This window comes from Ruditapes philippinarum, unplaced genomic scaffold (genome assembly GCF_026571515.1).
Source record: "Ruditapes philippinarum isolate M1 unplaced genomic scaffold, ASM2657151v2 ctg63_1_1_1_1, whole genome shotgun sequence".
In the NCBI taxonomy this organism is placed as follows: domain Eukaryota; kingdom Metazoa; phylum Mollusca; class Bivalvia; order Venerida; family Veneridae; genus Ruditapes; species Ruditapes philippinarum.
This window is the reverse complement of record NW_026866221.1, coordinates 450,327-470,202: the sequence shown is the minus strand read 5'-3', so window position 1 is coordinate 470,202 and position 19,876 is coordinate 450,327. Positions and strand designations below refer to the sequence as shown.

The 19,876-nt window shown below is 31.2% G+C and overlaps 1 protein-coding gene across 5 annotated transcripts in view; it reads right to left on the bottom strand.

Moving 5' to 3' along the window:
• LOC132731809 (zinc finger protein basonuclin-1-like) overlaps positions 1-19,876 on the bottom strand; it is a 76,484-nt gene that overhangs the window by 13,353 nt on the left and 43,255 nt on the right. The window lies entirely within an intron of this gene.

Sequence of the window (19,876 nt, the reverse complement as noted above, 5' to 3'; positions counted from 1 at the left end):
GAACCTCATGTTAACCCTAGCAGAACCTCATGTTAACCCTAGCAGAATCTCATGTGAACCCTAGCAGAACCTCATGTTAACCCTAGCAGAATCTCATGTTAACCCTAGCAGAACCTCATGTTAACCCTAGCAGAACCTCATGTTAACCCTAGCAGAACCTCATGTTAACCCTACCAGAACCTCATGTTAACCCTAGCAGAACCTCATGTTAACCCTAGCAGAACCTCATGTTAACCCTACCAGAACCTCATGTTAACCCTAGCAGAATCTCATGTTAACCCTACCAGAATCTCATGTTTGTTATGGCATAAACACATCAATACAAAGGAGGGTGTGTAGGACTTCTCACAGAGTTCAAAAGAGACAAAAGCACCTTGCTGATAAGCCATCATGTCACATTCATTACCGCTTCATTAACTGTTACCATAGTAACATGGCAACTCTCAAAAGCTAATCAGCTTTTTGTCCCAAAAACCAAAACTTATGATGAAAATACCTGTCTTCTATATAATGAATCTCCAGTAATTACTTCATTACAAGGTGTGTTTGTGTAGATATATTCTTCAAAGAAAAACTATATTTATATCAAGTACAGGGTCTGTCTTTCCCTACAACTTATTATACAAACTTGGGCTAATGATGTTACTTATTAAAGTATGCTTAAAAGAAAACAAAACAAAACTGGAGGAAAATTCAAATTATCAAGTTTATTCATCTTGTAGGCCTACTACTAGTGTGATACTATAATAACTATTGAAATGTGATTGTCGAAATAAATAAATTCAAAACATCATTAAAATACACACTTAATTTTCAATACATAATTATCTTATCATTTAAATCATAGAATTTTCTAAGTACTCTACAGTTTATAGAACACTGGAACTCATGTTGTTTCTTGACTAAATGTAAAATTATTGATATCATTGAATGTCAAGTTCTAACTTTATATGTCAAACAAAACATCTGCCAAAATAAGATTTTTAACATTATTCTTTACAGTGTGAAATAATAACAAATTTTTGATCTGTAGAACTGAACAAATCAACCAAAAGACAAATAAAACACATAGAGCAATAACATTGCCTCAAATTAACATTAGGCATCATGCTGAAAATTTACCATTGTTTACAGTGACATACAAAACTTATACAACAGACTTATAGAGTATTCAGTTGCAGACATGTGTACCTTAACCCTCCCTTTGGAATATATAAACTATACAACATGAAAATTAATGACATTTGACACCATGTAATTCCACAGGGAAACCCTCAAGTAATCCTGTCTCTTTTGTTACATACCATCTGTGACAAACTTGGCAGAAAAATTCACTTTGTGAAATAAGCCAAGACCAAAAAGAAAAGTAATTCATTAAAAGCATATGACACATGATTAAGGATGCAATTTTCCCTGGTCTATAAAAGATTGTACCCTCTGGATATACCATTAAAGCCATCATGAGGCAGTTGTTTAAATTATTATCATATATTATTGTCAGTTGTCAGTCATAATGTGTACCAGATATATCAGGCAGTTTTCTCCAAATTAAGTTAGAAATTTTTTTTCATTGGGTTGTGGGGATCACACTGAATCTTAAGCTTTCATAAAACAATAATAACTGGCAGGAAAAAATATATGAACTGCCGTTTTTAAAATAACGCTGAAAAAATAACCCACACACAGAACAACAACAACAACAACAAAGTAATCATTTGTCATAAGAAGATAATCTACAAGTAATTAAACTTTTTTTCATAATGAACTCCAGTTATCTCTCATGATTTGCATGTTATATTACAGCTTGGATTTTCCGCAAAATTAAACTAGATAAAAAGAAACATGATAAACTTTATTTGTAATCAAACTAAACATTTACATGAAAAGACTGTCTTTTCAGATACAATGAGGGAACATATCAGTGCCTGTAAATCTTTCCAAATTCTCCAGCAGTAAACATGAATAGATACAAATCATTGTTTTAAGTGGAATCTACCCAGTAATGTATGTTTAGCATGTCAAATATATCTGTCCGAAAATGAGCCATCCTAAATATGTTTTCCTGTGTCCCATAAGGCTATAATTATCTTAGTATAACATCTCTAGGGTGGTTTTTGACAAGGAACAGAAACTGTTTCCAGTATTTTCCGAAGTATAAGAAAAATAATGGCCACAACAATATGTTTGTAATACAATTCTAAATTCCTAAAGGACCACCCTTTGCTTCTATAAGCATGCAAGACATTGTTGTTTAACTTGATTTGGGCACAAGATTTTCATGCATTCCCTCTATCTTGAAGGGTCATGGATCAGGGAAAATTTACTGTCAGTCCTTAAAACAGGACTCTGTTATCATTGGCAATTATCGGAATTTTGAAATAATTGTCATCAAGGGAGGTTGATGGGTAATTACATTTTATCAATTTTATAACCAAACGGGACACCAAGCTTTTGTTATTGTTTCATAGCATGGCATGTTTGTACAAAATTCATTTAAGGGATAATTTGTACATAGAGGGCAAGTCCATATCTCAATATAAACTATCAGACTGTTTTATTAACTTGTGTTTCTGGATGGGCATCAACAATATGATAAAGTTATGAAGTTATATATGTACAAAGTTATCAATTTTCCACATTATTGATTCTCAATGTAATTTCAGCACAAATACTTTAAAAACTAGTTCAATGTATAAATCTTTCCAAAATTTAAAACAAAAAATGACATCAATGTACATAAACTTACTGACATCATTGTACATAAACTTACTGACATCATTGTACATAAACTTACTGACATCATTGTACATAAACTTACTGACATCATTGTACATAAACTTACTGACATCATTGTACATAAACTTACTGACATCATTGTACATAAACTTACTGACATCATTGTACATAAACTTACTGACATCATTGTACATAAACTTACTGACATCATTGTACATAAACTTACTGACATCATTGTACATAAACTTACTGACATCATTGTATATAAACTTACTGACATCATTGTATATAAACTTACTGACATCATTGTATATAAACTTACTGACATCATTGTACATAAACTTACTGACATCATTGTACATAAACTTACTGACATCATTGTATATAACTTACTGACATCATTGTATATAAACTTACTGACATCATTGTACATAAACTTACTGACATCATTGTACATAAACTTACTGACATCATTGTACATAAACTTACTGACATCATTGTACATAAACTTACTGACATCATTGTACATAAACTTACTGACATCATTGTACATAAACTTACTGACATCATTGTACATAAACTTACTGACATCATTGTACATAAACTTACTGACATCATTGTACATAAACTTACTGACATCATTGTATATAAACTTACTGACATCATTGTATATAAACTTACTGACATCATTGTACATAAACTTACTGACATCATTGTACATAAACTTACTGACATCATTGTACATAAACTTACTGACATCATTGTACATAAAACTTACTGACATCATTGTACATAACTTACTGACATCATTGTAATAAACTTACTGACATCATTGTATATAAACTTACTGACATCATTGTACATAAACTTACTGACATCATTGTACATAAACTTACTGACATCATTGTACATAAACTTACTGACATCATTGTATATAAACTTACTGACATCATTGTATATAAACTTACTGACATCATTGTACATAAACTTACTGACATCATTGTACATATTCATATATTTGTATAATTATAAACTTATTGAAATCATTGTAATTAGATAGATCATTGTACATGCATGTATAAACTGATCGTTATCTTTGAACATAAATTTATTGAAAACTTGGTACATCGGTGTCATTGTGCATTATTCTTTTGACTAATTTTTTTTTATTGCATATTCAAATTTTGTCAACAGACTTTTGTGATATAAGGCCCTTTTCTCACAAGTGTTTTGACTGGATTTTTGTCATAGCTTTATGTTAGTGTGAAAGTTTATTAAAATGTTCAATCAATTCAGACCTGCTTGGTTATATAAAGGTGAGCCAGGCAGACATGTTTATCTATGTTATATGTTCATCCTTTCCATTTTTAATTAAAATTATCTTATTTTCTTATTTAATTGATTATGATGAAAGAAATTCAGAGATGTTCATGGATTTTTCTTCAAAAAGCACATTTTAAAGGATACCCTCAATTTGAGCACTTTTCAAGCAGAAATCATTTTCAAGCACTTTGACCTGTGTGAACCTTGTAGGAGTCTAGTAACAAGAAGTATCTTTCAAAAACATGCTCAGTCGAAGTAATACTGGTTAACATGCAAAGTTATTTTTTTCTAAGTATTTAATATAAAAAAATAATGTGCAATGCTTGCATAACAATGACATGGGACTAAGAATGTAACTTTCTGTTTCAGCAATGACATAATAATTATTGCTTGTAGCAAAGAAAATATCCATTTTTTAAACATTGAAATTAAATTATAGCATATTGATATTGATGATTTTTCAAAGTAAGACAACTTCTATTTAAGATGTCCCTTTTACTTGTTTTATGTTTAACTTTAAAAAATTTGTAATCATTTACAAATTAACCTAAAAGTTAAAGAACTATCCTTATTCCTGTACATTTTATTTTAGCACTATCCTTTACATTTCATTTTATAGTTGCAAAACTATCCCTTACATTTTATCTCAAAGCTTATTTTAGAATGGTAAGAACTATCCTTTTACATTTTATTTTACTGTCCTTTACATTTTATTTTAGATTGACCAATCAGATTTACCGTTTTCAGTTTGAAATTTTAAAATGACCAATGAAAATTATTTTATATTCAGTCTTTCCCTGTTAATTTTACAGGAAGTCAAACTGATAACAGACAGATGAAAAAAAACTTGTGTATGGTTACAGCAACACACAAGTTATCTTATCATGATAAAAAATGGAAGTTAGTGTTCCTTCAAATATGTCTTAGATTTCTTAAGAAAGGGAGGTTTTGACAGTTTTGCTCAATAAATTATGTGATATCACATACATGAAAGTGGGTGAAGTCATTAGCTCAACATAATAAATATAATAATTTCTGTATCATTTAATTATAAACATTTACATTATTAGACAAGGGTGGGAGTAATTTTCCACCATAGATATTGTCAGTATAAAACTACATAATGGAGGGGAAAGGTGAGAGACAGTATTAAACTATAAATATTATTGCTATCTACCTAATAAGAGAGTGACAAAGAGTTACCATTGTCTAAAACAATCATACTTGATGGATACAAGCAGCTATTCTCATTCAACAACCTATTAAAGGTAATTCTACAAGTAATTTTACAAGTACAACGTCTTTCTTTCTTCATTTTATTCATAATGAACATTATTATTACTTTTCCTAGTGAAAGATATCATAGCTTAACTTTTACAAACAATAGATATAATTGAGACTTTACCGCTAAATAGATTTCTAAGCTCATAAAAATTAAAAGCTACCATCTATTTTTTCAACACATGATTTATATATATGTGTATACATGCAATTTATTTGTCAAAAATTATGACATAGTGTAAATTTGTATTTTATGTAGATGTATCAAAATTTTCTTCAACAATAAAAGATTCAAATGAGAATCAAACAACTATACTGGTGTGCATCATATCTGTTTCAAAACTGTTACTCAAGGAGTCATAAAAAGTTATGAAATGTTTGATTCTGTAAACGATTTTGTGTACATAAATGCTTAAATTTATTAACTGTTAAATTACAATAGAAACAGATTGTGAAAAAACACACCCCTGTAGTGTCATTCTTCTTTGGTTTATAGTCTGTGGATATTATCACCTGCCAGTTATCAGAATATCACCTAAGGCTTATCAGTCAGAGCTTTTTGAAGTGTTTCAAGAAGTCCGGTAATGTTTCATTGAGGCTTGGCACACCATCAAGACAACAGGTACACCCTGTTAGGAATATGATCAACTTCAAACTGTCATATCAGTGTTGTGGTTTTAAACAAAGTTACCACATTTTTGCATCCAACCTAATGTTTTGCATATATCACAATGTCTGGCCTTTTACCTTTCCTTCTCAAACTTTGACAGTAATAAGACAAGTTTTCCTATCTTCTTTCCTGGAGAGCTCAAATAAATCTTGATGATGTTTAAAGGTATGCTGTTTTGTGATTTCAGGAAAGAATATTTATTACACAGTAGCATTATCAAACTATATTAGACTCACAAAACTCAACTCTCACAAGGATGTGTAGCAAGAATATAATATATTATATTTTAAAGAAAACGATGACTTGCATTAATGCATCTAAAACATTAATAATGCACATTTATTGGCAGCCTGAGCTATGTTCATTAACATAGAATACTGTGATATCAAAAATAGATTTAAAGATTAAGAAAAAGTTATAGTATGGTTTTTATGTCACAAATCATTGAAGATACAATAAGACAAAATTTATAATGATGTGAAAATTGTGTTGTTTTGCTAATTTTTTCTTCTTAAATCATATAAACATGTTTAAAGAATTTAATATTTCATTAAAGTTCCATTGTTTCACAAAATTTTCAACTTGCATAGGTATTATGTTTTTTATATATAAAATTTAACAAGCATTTTAAGGACAGGAAAATGGCGTTAACGAATGATTTCAATTTGTTTCAGACGATACTTTGTACAAATTAATGTTAAACAGATCTATTTAATTCAGGGAAGATTCCCAAACTGTAATTTGTAAGTTTAAAACGGGACATAAAATTTTAATTTTGTAATCGTGTTTAATTCTGCACAGATGCTCAACAGCATGCCGTCATTTTGATAAAGTTGGAATTACGCCACTTTTATATAAAGTTTACTGCAATTTTTTTATAAAATGATTTATTGTGGCAGATTGTTCAATTATTTTTTGCGAATTTTTCTGGGGGCAGAAGATGTTAACATTTTTATCACCTGTAAGGTCACTCAATATACTTGTTTTCATTCCCTGACAAATGGTTTGAAAATCCATTATGGAAATAAATGACATCATTTAAATCAGTAAAAAAAAAAAAATAAATAAAAATCATACAATTTTATGACCACAAAAAAAAATCAAATAAGAAAAACTTTATAACGGCAAATCTGTTATTTTTCAAATGTGCAATAAAATACAGTGCAGTGTAGTAAACCTCTATGAATTATTGCTTTGGGTACAAAGAAACTTCAGTAATAAGCTCTTATCCTTAAAATGCAAAAAAAAAATAACACACGAAAAATAAAATTGACATGTATTTGAAACCGGCTGTTCCATACAGCCCACCTGTGATATTTATGAAACAGTCCTGTTTTTCTGTGTCGATCATTGTGCATACCATTTACTTCAAGGACATAATTACAGCACGGAAATATTAATCGATTACGGAATATGTTTCCCACAGGTGAGCGAGAGATAAACTAACAAATATAATATTGTGCCGTCAAGCGCAGTAAAAATTCTTCAATGTTTTCCAAAATATCTTCAAAATTTTATGACCAAGAGTGACGCAAAAAGCGTCTAAACGACCCAGAACACATGCTCTGACAGGAAAATACTTGAAAACTGATCGAGAAATTGAAGTAGATTTTTTAATTCAGCACACGAGTCAGCATACGCCATCTGTATATCATTAGTCGAAGTTTGTTGTTTTAATTTTAGTGAAACTCGTCAAGATGCAATTACTTAACGAGAAGTGTTGTAAGAGTCTGTAATTAACAGGCACTGTCTCACAGGAAGTGCTTCGACTGGTTCCAAATTGCTGTATTTTTGTTGGGGTTTTTTTATCTAGAAAGACTGTGTTCCAATCATTATCATTTTTACTTTAGACAGACTGGTTTCAAATCATCACTCTCAATCAAGCATTAAGGAAGCCTGACAGTTGTTACTTCCAGTTTACCCCCCTCTCATGATTTATTTGCCAAAATATTGTTTCAATTAAGTTTAACTGTAAATACATCTTCTCCTCTTCAATAGATAAGGTATTTGCTGGAGACACTACAAAAACAGATCAAAATATCAAATGTGAAAAGTTTGCTTTTCAATTATTTTAATAAAAAGAAGTTTTTTTTCCCACAAAAAAACAATATGTACAATTATTGAGTGCAGAAGCTTATATTTATTAAGATCTCCAATCATTAAACAAGGGGCTTACTTTATACCAATTTATTTTAGCTGGATCCTGTAGGAAGCTATAAGCTTTTGGAAACACTCATGAGTCCGTTCCTGGAACCAACCAGTACTTATAGCATGGTAAGCTCACAGAAACATGGTAATACAAATTAAATGACAAACAAACAAAATGATGTCTTATTACTTGAAATCACATCTGTAGATGAACTAAACAATACATATGATGATAATTTAAAATGAGAGTCTTAAATGCTAATTGTTAATTACTGTGAGTTATATTCAATAAGTGACTTTTTTACAAAGTTCAGAAAACCATAGAAACAAAGAAAGAACTTGTGAGAATATTTATGACCAAGAGTTAATGACCAGAAGTAGAGGCTGTCTTATCAAGATGATCTAAAACTTTCCCAGACAGATTTTTTTCTGTCTCAGTCCATTGTGACCATGCTGGCTAAAGTTGGCAATTCTCTCTCATGTTTTCTAATTAGTTTAAATCTTTATGTAGGTCACAGATAAGTATCAATCCACTCATCTATAAACAATGTCACTGAATGATTTAATATAACAAGAGAGCCATTTTGGCTGCAGATCACTCACCTGAGAAACATTGCTTGAAAGTTTTTTGAAGTTAGTAATTAGATCATATTTGATTTGTCATTGTTTAGCCAAGCTCATGCATAACTTATAATATATTTGTAAAGCTCCACAAGAAAATATCTTAAGTCCTGGCATTGTAGTTTTAAACAAGAATATTTAAATGTGTTTTTCTACATGTATATAAGTCTATGTAATCTAAGTGACCTCCAGGCTCATGGCATGTACTTACTAAGGAAATAAAAGATTCTATTTTTAGTTCTTGCAACCTACTTATGCTTCAGATTGGAACTATTCATAAAACTGTTGTACAGGGCTGCCTAAAGATCATTCCTTTGAAATTTGGTCATTATCCATTTTGTGATTGTACAAGAAATATGACCCTCAGATGTGTTAAAAAAAGGTCAACAAAAAAATACACTTGAATGTGATACACTTAATACACATGTGATGTAATAATTAAGTAAAATAATTGTCATACAAATATTTTATATCTTTATACATATTTTTAATGATTTAAAATATGTATGAAAAATGTTAAATAGTTGTATAAATAATATCAGGTAATAAAATAAGCTACCTCAGCATTGGTGCTGACCCCTAAACAACTAATAAGCCACATCATTCTAGACTGTCTAGCTCAAACAATGAACAAGACACATTATTCTAGACTGCCTAGCTCAAACAATGAACAAGACACATCATTCTAGACTGCCTAGCTCAAACAATGAACAAGACACACATCATACTAGACTGCCTAGCTCAAACAATGAACAAGACACATCATTCTAGACTGCCTAGCTCAAACAATGAACAAGACACATTATTCTAGACTGCCTAGCTCAAACTATGAACAAGACACATCATTCTAGACTGCCTAGCCCAAACAATGAACAAGACACATTATTCTAGACTGCCTAGCCAAAACAATGAACAAGACACATTATTCTAGACTGCCTAGCTCAAACTATGAACAAGACACATCATTCTAGACTGCCTAGCTCAAACTATGAACAAGACACATTATTCTAGACTGCCTAGCTCAAACTATGAACAAGACACATCATTCTAGACTGCCTAGCTCAAACAATGAACAAGACACATTATTCTAGACTGCCTAGCTCAAACAATGAATAAGACACATCATGCTAGACTGCCTAGCCCAAACAATGAATAAGACACATTATTCTAGACTGCCTAGCCCAAACAATGAACAAGACACATTATTCTAGACTGCCTAGCCCAAACAATGTATAAGACACATTATTCTAGACTGCCTAGCCCAAACAATGAATAAGACAAATCATTCTAGACTGCCTAGCTCAAACTATGAACAAGACACATTATTCTAGACTGCCTAGCTCAAACTATGAACAAGACACATCATTCTAGACTGCCTAGCTCAAACAATGAACAAGACGCATTATTCTAGACTGCCTAGCTCAAACAATGAATAAGACACATCATTCTAGACTGCCTAGCCCAAACAATGGATAAGCCACATCAGCTTTTATTTGTCAGAATAATTTCAATTATTACTATAAGTTTTTTAAGTCTACTTTCTCAAAAACTTTGATGTATTGAAAACAGTTTGTAAAATATGTATATCTAGAAGACAATGGCTTATCAGTTCTAGGAGGAAATCTGACATAGGAGAGTGTAATATCATAAAACTTTCACAAAACTGGACAGCTGTCGACAGGCAAAAACAAGACTGGCAGAGATGGTTAACAGCTGTCAGGGGTTTGTTGGGTGATGAAGGTGAGGTTGATTGACAGTATACATATTTTAGCTCTCTTCTCTAGAAGGTAGGAACAAACCATTAACCATTTTTCTATTTTTATTATAGAATCAAGCAGTTTTTGGCACTAATGTAACAAATTAATGTGACATACTATTCAAAAGTTTCTAAACAGGACAGGATTTCATTACATGTACAATATCTGTTGTTTAATTTTTCGTACAAGATAACAAAATCCAGTTGAACCGGGTGAGGCTCCCCAAACAGGTTTTGGACACAGAAAAGTATACCTCTTGTAGTTTCAGAATTACGTCTCGGACAAAGTGCAATAATTTTAAAATTAGGCAAGGCAGAGTAACTGTTCTTTGCACTGCACTTCTACTCAATGAGATCTATCTACCAACCTTTCTTGTTGAAACGTCTTATAGTTTCACAGTAATTTCCGGGACAAAGTTCACAGTGTAAATGAACAAAGGGCAATAACTCCAAAATTAGGCAAGGCAGAGTTATGGTTCTTTTGCACTGCATTTCTATTTAATGAGATCTATCTACCTACAAAGTTTCTTGTTGATACCTCTTTTAGTTTAAGAGTTATGTCCCGGACAAGAAAAGCGGATGGATGGACAGACAACAAACAAAGCGACGACTATATGCTCACCCTTATAACTTGGTACATTGTATATTCTTTTAACAATCAAGATTGTAAACAAATGCCTAGACCATCTTCAAGAAAGCAGTAAAATATGTCCAAAATTCATCCCCCCCCCCAATTTTTTCAACAAATACACTTGTTTTTTAGGCCTTACTTTCATCAAAGACCATATTTTCCAATTTCTGTCTGATAAGTTATTTTTATATTTCAATTGATTTATGAGGTTGAAAAATCTATTTTTTTCTATTTAAAGCATGTTAGAAAAAAACTGAAACATTTGCATTTATTTGTTTCCCTAAATTGTCTTTTTCTTTCATTTTTTATAAGTAGACATTTCATTTGTATCTTTATATTGTCAATGAGATTTTAGTATAAACACAAAATTCAGTAGTTTTATAGCATGGCACAATATTTGAAAATGTATTTAGCGTTAAATGTATCATTTCAAAAGATGCAGCTTAATGTATTATATCAATAAAACATACTCACAGACAAAATGCATTAAAATAATTGAAGATTTTACAGAAAAAGTGATCTTCTCTCTAAAATGTTCCTGTGTTTTCACTCCTCCAAAATCTAGCATGCTTTAAATAGAAATTGAGATGGAGGCACACAGAAAATGAAAAGGAAACATGCATTCCAATCTGGCACCAATTCTTGTCAGTGAAAGGTTTTAAAATAACCCATTCACTAACAAACCTCCTAATATTGCTAAACAGTATTAACTAATGTATAATGAAAGATAACTGTGAAAAAAGGATGCCTGCTTAAGCCCTTTGTATCCAATGAGATGGCATTTATGTATCAAACATATAGGTTATACATAAATATTTCCAAAGTACATAAAGGGGATATAAGTGGTAAAAATACATTGCCAACATCATAGCTTTTGTACTGGTTAATTTGTAGAATATTCAATATATCCAACACAAAATCTAATGTGCAAAAATGGAAATAATTGAGGACACTGCAGGACTGTATAGATATATATCAAACTTGTCAAAATAGATTAACCAAGAGCAAAAATGGTAAATGACTGGGAAAAATGGATGCAGCAGTTATGTAACTTACCATGATCATCAACTTTGTATTGGTTAGTCTCAAATAAAACTTAAGATATGGAAAAAGTTAACCATACCTATTTTTAAGTGCTAGAAAGGGAAATAAGTGAAAAAATATGGATTTTGTCACTTGCAAAGATTATGGATGTTGTACTGGTAAAGTTTAAGTGTGTAAGTTTTACTATGAAGCTTGTACAGGTAAAACCTTTATATAATCATTTCTCTTGAGAAAAAAAAGTAAGTACAATACATTTTTAGAAAATAACTTTAGACAGAGTTTCTATCAATAGTTAAGTTAATAGTTTTAGTTTTTCTTTCCTTGCAATAAATTCATCTAATTATTGACGGTACCTTGGCAAAAAGCAACATGTCACGTAAAATTTTACAATCTATAAACATTATCTTGTAGCCTATAAACAAAGGTGCTGACTTCTTTCAGAAAACCTTCCAAAAACCATGAAACAATCAAAAACTTGGGCAAACTTTCAAGTAGAGAAACACTGCAGAGAGCTTCAAGTCTTGTCCCTTTTGGAGTGTTTTTAATTAGTACTGTCAGCTGATTCAGCATTACAAACAATAAATTCAAACAGAAGAAACTCAAACACTAATTGAAGGTGGCTTTAGAGCACAGCATTTTTAGTAAAAGAGGGCCATTAAGAGATAGTAATCAGACAGAAACGCTACAAATTATGTCCGCAAGTGACTTTAGTCAAAGATCGCAAAGATCGCAAGGATAATGTGAAAACATTAGTGTGATAACAGTTTTATGAGGTATATAACAGAGATGAAAACCAATGAAAACCAAGTCAAAAGACATGTGTTTTAATAATAGTATTATCATAGATTTTCAAATTCTGGCATACAAAGCTGTAAAAAAATGTAACCACAATTATTAAAATATGCCAGCATATAAACCATAAAATATTCACAGTTCATTTTTTCATGAATCATTTACATTAACTTGTTTCTAAAGTTTAAACAATCTCAATTTTGAGGAGCAATATAAGTTCTTATTTCTACCCTCAAAGCTTCAAAAAAAGTAACAAGAGGCACCGCTCAGGGCAGGGCAACGCTTGACTTTTTTACTTTTTCTAAAAGAAAACAAATACATGGTTTAAACAAATCTTCAAGAAAAACGTTTTCCCTTTTTAAGTTTTTAAGGTCTATCTAGTCACACTAGTTTAAGAAAAAAAAAATATACACATATGTATATATATATAATGGAAGCAGAAGAAAGAAAAATTATATATATAAATAAATTAATAAACCTTCACGGTCAATATCATAAAAGAGCCAAGGTCAATGTGAATTTGATATACATGAAGGTCTTATCCTAAAGAATGTTCTGTTGTAATATGAAGCAAATCCATTCAATAATAACAATCTTACAGCCAGTTACAGCAAAAAAATAGAAAATTTTAATAATTTGACCTTCAAAGTCAAGGTCATTTATGAGTGAATGTCAAGGTCTTTCTGGTTAACTTAAAGGCTATCCTGAAAGTTTATTATTTCCACGTTTGAAGACAATCCATTCAAAAATAAGGAAGTTATAGCCACTAATAGCAAAATAGACAAGGAAAATTTGAACATTTGATCCTAAAGGTCATTTATGGATGAAGGTCAAGGTTAGTCTGGTCTTCTGAAAGGTCTTGCCCCAAGGGTTGTTGTGGCCAAGTATGAAGACAATACACCAAGAACTTAAAATGTTATGATCAAGGTACATATTTGTTGATGGCAATAGCAACACCAAGCAACTGTAACAAATACTTCTATTATTTTTTTTAGAAGTAGAGCTAAAAATCTGTTTTATCTAGTAAATTATTTTACTGATTTACAAAAGCACATAAAACCTGTTAAAATAGCTGACAATTGGAGAGACAATTAAATAATACTTTAATACATAACATATCAAGCTTAGACACAACAAGAAAATATTCTTCTTCATTCATTATGCATAAATTTGTCAATATTAAAATGATTTTTTTCCCTCAGTTATGTGTTAAAAGTTTACAAACAATTGCTATTCATTCTCCTTATTCTTTATGAAAAAAGTCTTGAAGATTATTTTAACAATTTGACATCAACACTTATAACTGACAAATCTGCAATGAATTAGTTTAACATGCCTATGAAAATTACAAAAACAGAAACTATTCCTCCTTATTGCAGTTTCATTTCAGCTGATTATGTAATAATTGGCGAGTTATGAGAGTTGAACACCTTTCCACATTCTCTTGTCAACACAACCTAGTCATAAATATAATCTCCATCAGTCTAAGACAATATTCTCTACACTTAATTTTTAAATTATATACAGGAAATAATCTCTAAACTCTCTTTACTATTGTTAATGAAAATATGGCTTGCAGACATTTTGGTAACAGGTAAATAAGAATATTTCCTGACATTTTAATTAACTCAAAGAGCAATCCTTTTCATCCCTTTGTCATAGACAGATTGTCTTTCATTATATCTAAGTATCATATCCATTAGTAGTTTCACCATTTAAAACCAGTAAACTTCCCTTTTTGATATAATAAACAGTTGTACAGTTTCCTTATAATTAACATAATCTGGTAAATATGTTTTTGTTTTTTACTGATAATGGTGTACACTCTCCATAATGACCCTTATGAGTTTGTGAGTTCATTAAATATTTTGAAGATCAAGGATATATTTGTAAACTCTATATACAATGTATGTCATAACATAAGCTTTCTACCTAACTGAAGTTTTATCTCTTACATTAACTCTGACCATACTTAATATGTAAATGAACTGTCTATCATTTAATCTGGACAAAACTATTAATTTATATCAGGTAAAACTTTAAAACATTACTGTTTGATTGGTTTTACAGCGCACCAACAATTTAGGTCATATGGCGCCAAAACAGGAAATATTATTTTGGCTAACCTCAGGTGTAACAAACTGAAAGCAAAAGCAGGGGTCAAAGCCACCTCACCTACTGGAGCTAAGAAGTATGTAGAACCCATGTCTTGACTGCATAGAGGAAAGTGCAGACCACAATCCGACAGCACAGATAATTATGCTGGTTGAACTTAGTTTGTACTGGTTGCATGGGTCATGGTTAGATTCAGTCACTGACAGCAGACTAAAGGTTTAAACATCTAAGTGTAACCAAAATCTTTATGTTAGCTTAAACTTTAATGAAGCTTATTTAAAGGGACTCCACTGAGGTCTTTTGACATGACAGGACTGGAAATTATTTTCAAGATTCATGTTCCATTTGATGCAAGTTTTGGGCGCAAAAATCAGAATAATTATTCTTATCATGAAAATGACATAAAATTGAAAAACGTTGCAAAGCTTTATAATCATATTTGTCTAAATAGCACAAAATACGATTTTCAATTTATTTCTGAGTATATTTCGTAATTAACCTCAGCAAATCTTTCAATTATAAGTGCCCAACCGAAAAAAAACCAAACGTTATGTTTTTATGTTTTTGGACCTCAGTGGGGTTCCTGTAAAATAAATTTCCCAGAGCTTAGACTCCGGTATTAGTATCATAACAATGTGCAACAATTGTTGTGATCCAAGAAGACCTGGACCCCACATAGCATATATCTTAATCTCATATTCCATTTAGTTGATTATCATGTTCTATTTCAACCAACTAAGTAATCAAAGATTTTCCATTCCTTTAAAAAAATTATAATCATAGCACATTTCAAGGTAAATTTCATCTTTCTATATCTTAAGGCCAATCCTTTTCTACTTCTTATCTTCACCAGACTTCCCCTAGCAGAAAAAACTCATGGCTGCTAATAAAGCTATGACAATATTTCCTCAAGTTGATTGACTTCCTTCAAGAGACAACAATCATCAAATTAGCCTGGTTAGTTGAGATCATTTTAGCTGTTACCCTTCACTTCAGACCCATTACTTCGCTTTCGAAGACAAAGCAGCATTGTACAATCATTGAGACATTCCCGATTAACAGTTCCACTACATGCGACACTCCAATTTCTTTATTGTGTCATTTTTCCTAGAATTTAATTACCTGAAAATCTTGAGTATCTGGATAAGCAGATTTTGCGTGTTTTCCGTCTATTTCTTGATAAATGAGACGATTTTAAATCAAATTGTTTCTGTGACAATACTGATATTACCAATTTTAGACCAAATGTAAAAACAATATGGAATTCCTATGAAGCAGATTGCATTAAATTGTATAGTGATTGACTTAGGTCTTTGTTGAAGCTTTAATGACATATGCTCCTGTGTTGAATTTCAATTACAAGCAAATTTTATATCAGTCTCAAATTTGACACAAAAAGAAAAGTGAACTACCTTAAATGAGATATCAGAATTGAATTCTGGATGACACTCAAATGAATCTTTGAACAACTATCTTACCATTATAGTTCAACAAGGAAATGAAAAACAAATTGTAGCATAAATTAATTAACCACCAAGAAAAACTGATCTTATTAACTTGTAAACAAAAGCAGAGTGGGACAGAATGAAAGAAATTTCAGCAACATTCCAACCTGTAGTTAATTAATTCTAATTTACTGTTTGTCTGTAGACCTTTATTGCTATGATATACATCAAAGCACTTGGTAAGACCTCGTACTTTGGACGACACAAGTTAACTTCCCTACACTGACGCTGTTATAATTAGAGTTACATCCCCTTAATCCTCACAAGATGTTATGGAGGATAAAGAGAGATGATGGAAGAAAAGCTTCAAGCCATAAAATTCATTTTGTGAAAATATTGAAAACAGTCCTCATAAACGATGCTTAATAATGTGATAATGGTATATTTTCTGAACTCGATCAATTTAGTGTTCCTTCAAAAAATTAGAAGTTGTCGTGCATGCCAAAATGCGCAAATGTGTTTAATCAATTACCCATATAACATACGGAGTTAATTTTTGTCTTAAAATTATTTCAGTAATTCATATAACGGGTAACAGTTAGATGTGGGTGTCCCATAGAGCACACAAGAAATACGTTGATTTATCTATCAAAGTTTTTTTCCTAAACTTCCTGACTTCAGGTGGATGTCTTTGATTCATGTTGTACTGATGAGCACTTAGTAATAAATAAATTATATGTATGGCATCTTTGCAAAAAAGAAACAAAAAAGACACAAGATTATCGGCTATGTTTAAAGATAATCCTGCAAAATTAAAGAAAAACCATTACTTTCATTTTGAACTAGAGTGATTTTCAAAGTTTCAAAGAGCCGCTAAAAACTAAAAGTAGGGCATCAATGAGAATTAATCCCTCAAATGAAATTGATGACTCTCTAAAGGAAAGTTTCAATAAAAATTTATATTAAGACCGAACATGAATAGGCAATTAAAATACCTGAATAATTTCTACCTTGTCTTCATATCAGCAATTTTCATCATGAATTTTTAACATCCAACAAAAGCTGTCAGAAGGACTGTATGCTGGACTGTTCTAAGTGCTTGATAGTAAAACATGTTCCTAGACAATGTAATAATCAAGAAAAAGGAAGATTGCATTTCAAAATACATGCCATATTTATGAGTTTTTCACTGAGGGCAGTATTTCATTCAATATCCATGCCAGAGTTATCTTGGATAATTACCCTCAATTATTATCTTGAAAGTCATGAATTAAGTTTCAAGTGAATATCATCAATATTTTTTAAAACTGATTTGCATGCAAAACTTCAGCCAAAAATTTGCAATTGCCATGAAAGAGTTATGGGCCTTAGACAGTGACCATCAATTATTATCCCAAACAGATACCTTCAGTAACTTTTAAAAGATATGAAGTTGTACAAGTAGTTGCACAACAAATTTTAACTGTACATTGCAACTAAACTGTTACATCTTGTAGATCCAGCTTTGTAAAATAATCAAGAACTTCTTGTGCAACGACCCCAAGAACTTCTTGTGCATTTTAGAAACATGACACATGCTTTCTCCCATTCATCTTCGAATGAAGAGTACTTTGGCATTGGCTACGGAAAATAAACAACAGAGACTTGCCGTAGAGAAATTAAACTTTGCTTTTACAAGAAAATTAGACACTTTTGAGAAAAATCCTGAAAAATCTTGAGGGTGACTATTTTTTAGTTTACAAAAAAGTTTTATTTTTTATTCAACACCATTTTGTTAATTCATACCAGGCAAATGTTCATTTCCATTTTTAATGGCACAGACTATAGTGTTACCTTGATACTTGAATAATGAGCTAACTAGAACTGTGTCCAAAGGACACAGATGCCCCCACTGTGAAGATGTGCTCATAAACAAGAGCATGCATATCTGTATGTAAGATTTTTATGTGGAACTTTTTATTAAAATCTGCCATCCGGTTTAAGAGGAGTTGCGTTCACAAAATTTCTATATGGTATATAGTGAAAAAATCAACAAAGGGCCATAATTCTGTTAAATTTGGTCGAAGCAAAAATTCCTACCTTTACTACCATCTACACATTAAGGTTGTTCATCCCTGGAACTATAAGCAAAATCTGCCATCCGGTTTAAGAGGAGTTGCGTTCACAAAATTTCTACATAGTATATAGTGAAAAAATCAACAAAGGGCCATAATTCTGTTAAATTTGGTCGCAGCGAAAATTCTTTCCTTTACTACCATCTACACATTAAGGTTGTTCATCCCTGGAAGTTTAAGCAAAATCTGCCATCCGGTTTAAGAGGAGTTGCGTTCACAAGATTTCGGGACATACGGACAGACATCTGGACGGACGGACAAGTGCAACGCTATATGCTCCCCACTTTGTGGGAGCATAAAAATGAATCACAAATCTTTTTTTTTTAGAATTAAAGAAAATAAAAACAAAAAGTTGTTTTAAACAAGGCTGTTTGTTGACTGTATGTATTTCAGAATAAAACACCATTTAAAATCAATTCTTTTATCAAACAGATATAATAAGAGCCATTCTTTAATTTTAACACGACTTCAAAGGGCAATTTACTAAAGTAAACAATATCTTCATAGAAATGACAAATGTACATACATGTAATTAAATGTAGACAATACTAACAAGCCTTCTGCTTCTAACAAAACAAGACTGGTAGTCAGCTTTCAAGTGCTCCTTCAAAAGACAGCAGGCAAAAATCTTTAGTCACAGTCACAGTTGGTGCTGCATAATGCAGAGCGCAGTTGAAGCGCTGATAAATAACATTTATTACATAAATCAAACACACCCAGTTCCAAAAGACTGACGAGGGCTTACTTGATTGAAGTACTTTGCCAGCATCAATTTCAATAATTAACCACATCTTTGTACACTTGCTAAGCTTGTTAACATGTGAACAAGCTATGTCTTATATCACACAATCATACTGATCTGACAAATGGAGACAAAACTTCTATAAATTACATTTAGTAAACAGTTATTTCTTGTTTAAGAAAAAATGTAAGAGGTGTGCTTAGATTTTTACGAAATAAATATGTTTGGACAAAAAGAAAAAAAGAAGGAAAAAATACACACACACCCCAAAAAAACCCAAACAATTAAGGACCTTTTTCATTCTTTTCACCAACCACTTTATACAGAACCTATTCCTGTGCCAAGATACAAACTTTAAATTGAATAAAAAAAGATGTAACTCTACAAACCTTGTATAAAGTCTAACAAAAATGAAGGCACACTATTATATTGTTGGTGTGTACTACTAAGTGTCAGGG